Raw genomic sequence first — 4,647 nt, forward strand, 5'->3', positions numbered from 1 at the left:
AAGTTTATTGTGTTTTTAAGTCCTACATAAAAAAGTGAGGTCCCATGTCCCCTAGTGGGGTAAGGGGCAGATGTATTATACATCTGTTTCACTGATCGATTTTCTTTAGGGACAAATAGGTGATCAGCCTTCTGTGTCCTGCCAGACCGAGACATTTTTTTTTCGTCTCCACCGGGAATCGAACCCAGGACCCCTCGGTGCTACGCTCACGCGTCAACCACTGTACCAAGTTCTACGTAGTCGTTGTTTATCCATATCAAAAGATGAACTAAAAAATATGCAGTCATAGATACCACATAGTTAGCTAAGTATAGGTATTTGCCCTTTTGCTGTGTCTTGGACCATTCTAATTTATTTATGAGCATTTTTAGATTACTTTCACACTAGGTACATCACTAGAAGCTTGATTTTATAACCTACTGGCACTATATTTCAATTAGGCATCAGTTCTAAATCCTGTTTCCACAGGGAAAATTCTATAAAGATTCTTATAGTTACCCTATTAAAGAGGTATAAAATATATAAAAAATGTGTGCGTGTACTAGTGTACACACGTAAGAAGTGAAACTTCTTTATGACCTTATTTTTCAAAAAATAATTTACTATATGCAACTTTACAGAAATACGTCAATCACGCGTGGTAGGGATAAAAACAAGATAGCGCGTAACGAAAAAATGTGACACTAAATTTTTTTCCAACCCCGATAAAGAAGTTTCACTTCAAAAAAAATTAAGCTGGTATAATTTTGTAATTTCCGGCCACTTCACACCACCGCGGCCGTCGCATCGCGCCACGGTAGCGAGAAACATCTTATTTAATATTTAATTATTAATATATGAAATATTTGAGTTGTACCTGCATTAATATATCGCCGTCCCCGATGTTATTTTTATTAGGCTAAGTAACAATAAAAACTATGGTAACGGCAGTTATCATTTTATTCTCCGGGGACGGCGAAATATTCATCATCAATACATATAATAAAATTCTAGAAAAGTGGTGTCTGTACAATGAAAATATGTAAAAAAAAATTAGCAGGGGGTATTACTAAATCGATCCCAAACCCAAAACTGTTGTTAAAATTTTTTTTGTCTGTTTGTCTGTTTGTCTGTTTGTCTGTTTGTCTGTTTGTCTGTATGTTTGAACACGCTAATCTCAGAAACGGCTTATCCGATTTAGATGCGGTTTTCACTAATATATTGTGGTAAGCTTAATTTAACATTTAGTGTTTATTTCATGTCAATCGGTTCATAAATAAAAAAGTTATGACCATTTAAGTAATCACAGCGAACATTTGCTAAGGCCTTCTATACATGAATTACTTTATTACGTAAATTGTACGCCAAAGTTATTCCTTGACATGTCCAGATGATCATATCGAAAGTCCCCAAGCGTGGGGGGGGGTGGTTATGCTGAGGGGGTAGTAGGGGGGGGGGGTCAAAGGACCTTTATTTAGATTTTTGTTCATAAGTCTAAAACCTGCACAAATAGCATTATGGTTACTTCTAGGTAAATTTTCTATATAAAAGGTCTTTGAAATTATGTCGTAGGTATTATATTTTTAACCCCCGACGCAAAAAGAGGGGTGTTATGTGTCGCTATGTGTGTTTGCGTGTCTGTCTGTGCCACCGTAGCTCGCTAACGGGTAATACGAATTAGATGCGTTTTTTTGTTACATTAGTTGTATAGGGGTAAGTGGGAATGAAAAAAACGAATGTTAGTTGTTAATGTAGGTTATACCCAAGTGATATATCAAATGAAAATAGACGACATGTCAGAAACAATTAGTCAAATTTTATCAAAATCGGTTCATCCATTTATTTGATAAAGGGGTTAAAGTGGGAATAAATAAATAAATTTTATCAAATATACTCAAGTGACGTATCTAATGAAAGACATGACGTGTAAATCACAATAAGACATAATATTTTATCAAAATTGGCTCATCCATTTATTGGATATAATATGTAGGTATAAAAGTGGGAATAAAAGTTGTCGAATATACCCAAGTGGCATATCAAATGAAAGGGCATGACCTGACGTGAGAAGTATAATGAGGCATATTTAATCAAAATCGGTTCATCCAATAATTATATGTAGGGCAAAAGTGGGAATGAGACAAACGAATGCTTTCTGTTATACCCAAGTGATATATCAAATGAAAATAGTCGACCTGTCAGAAACAATTAAGTAGTCCAATTTTATCAAAATCGGTTCATCCATTTATTTGATATAGGGGTAAAAGTGGGAATAAATAAATAAATTTTATCAAATATACTCAAGTGACTTATCTAATGAAAGACATGACGTGTAAAGTACAATAAGACATATTTTATCAAAATTGGTTCATCCATTTATTGGATATAGGTATAAAAGTGGGAATAAAAGTTGTCAATTAATATACCCAAGTGGCATATCAAATGAAAGGGCATGACCTGACGTGAGAAGTATAATGAGGCATATTTAATCAAAATCGGTTCATCCATTTATTGATTTATAGCGGTAAAAGTGGGAATGAATAATCGAATGTGGTCAAATAATATAATCAAGCGGCATATCAAATGACGTGTGAATTACAATTAGTCATGTTTTATCAAAATTGGTTAATCTGTTTATTACATATAGGGCACCTTAGGGGTGATAGTGGGGATAAATAATCCAAATGGAGTACCAAACGAAAGGATATGACATGTACATAATATATAGGTATGATTAGACATGGTTAAGATCAAAATCGGTTCTGCCATTTACTAGGGGTGAAAGGGAAAAGTTGAAAGTCTGTGAAAGTAGAAGGAATATGGGAGTGGGAGAATAACCACATCCTGGAAATTTTGAACTCTTCTGTACCTAAGTTTTATAGCTCAGTTTAGTAATAAATTTTACTAACAGTTCTTTTGTGTTATTATTTATTTTATTTCTTAACTTTATAATAATGTGTAAGTACTTATAATTTAGTTGTATATGACAGTACGTGTTTCAAGACGTGTTTACTCAATAATTGTGTGTTAAGTAGTAACTACTATGCAGTCACTATTCCACGCGGACGAAGTCGCGGGCACAGCTAGTCATATAATATATACAACTAGCTTTCCTCCCGCGGCTTCGCCCGCTTTGACTAAAACATAATAAATTATATACTAATATCTTCCTCTTGAATCACTCTATCTATTAAAAAAACCGCATCAAAATCCGTTGCGTAGTTTTATAGATTTAAGCATACATAGGGACATAGGGACAGAGAAAGCTACTTTGTTTTACACTATGTAGTGATGATAAACATAACAAAAAGTGTAAGTACTAAAATATAACAAATAACGAAAAGGTGAAAAGTCAATTGTTCAAAATTCTATTTAATTTTTTTTTCTTGAAATATTTAAATAGCTCGACTATCTCTTCATTTAAATTGTAATCCTAAACTTAGTAGCTACAGCTAGGGATTATCATGTATCTAATGTATTTTGAAACACCCGCAATCGATACTGATATTCTATATAATATATGTTATTTTATTTTATTTTATTTTATTTATTTGATTTGCCAACAGATGTACATCTTATATTTATAATATATTTTGAGTATGTGACATAATTAGCATGCATAGCAAGATGTAGATCCAATTACAGGCAAATACAACATGCGTTTTTGAGTTGAATTGTATCAAATTATAGCTTCTAATCGTAGTGTAAATTCTAATCAGAAAACATTATTCTTATCAGTATAATTTTTATGTAAAACGTTTTTATATGCAAACAAACTAAGGAAGTTGATGTCAACTTTTGTACTATTGAATAATCTATTATGTTCCCGACAAACTCTAGCAATGACACTGTTGAAGCCTAAATTGGTTCTATATCTTTTGACAAAAAATACATTGGTTTTCCTAGAGTATCTCCTCGGAACAGCTATATTAATTTTTGAGAGAAGATTAGGACAAATGTACGAATTAGTAACAATTTTATATAACAACATTTGATCTGCCATCCATCTCCGATGTTTAAGACTTTCCATTTTAAAAAAGTTTAATCTGAGGTCGTATGATTTTAAAGATTTAAGTTTTTGTTGATGAACAGTAAGTAGATAAAGAAATTTTTTCTGGACAGACTCAAGTCTCTTTATATGACATCGATAAGATGGATTCCAGACTGGTGAACAATATTCCAAGAGAGATCTAACTAATGAACAGTATACAATTTTTAAGGGTAAAACACTTTTAAACATTTTGCAATTCCTCCATATAAATCCAAGAAGTTTTAGAGATTTCGTAACTATATTATTAATATGATGAATAAAACCTAGTTTTTTATCGAATGTTACTCCTAAGTCTCGCACCTGGGGTATCTCCTCAAGGGTGGTATTATTTAAGGAATACGAAGATGAGTGTGGCTGTAACTTTTTGGAAAATTTTATAAATTTGCATTTATTTATATTTAACGGTAGCTTGTTAGAAACTGTCCATACTGAAATTCTATTTAGATCGTCTTGAAGAAATTTAGCATCCTCTGAATTATTTATATTTTTGAATATTTTAAGGTCATCCGCGAAAAGTATAAATTTTGAGTAATTAATTTCATTGGACAAATCGTTAATAAAAATTAAAAACAAAATAGGCCCCAAGTGCGAGCCCTGAGGAACACCCGAAGTAGCTA

This window comes from Colias philodice, chromosome 1 (genome assembly GCF_061535455.1).
Source record: "Colias philodice isolate Cphi_HAF_F1 chromosome 1, ilColPhil1 Martin Lab GWU primary, whole genome shotgun sequence".
In the NCBI taxonomy this organism is placed as follows: domain Eukaryota; kingdom Metazoa; phylum Arthropoda; class Insecta; order Lepidoptera; family Pieridae; genus Colias; species Colias philodice.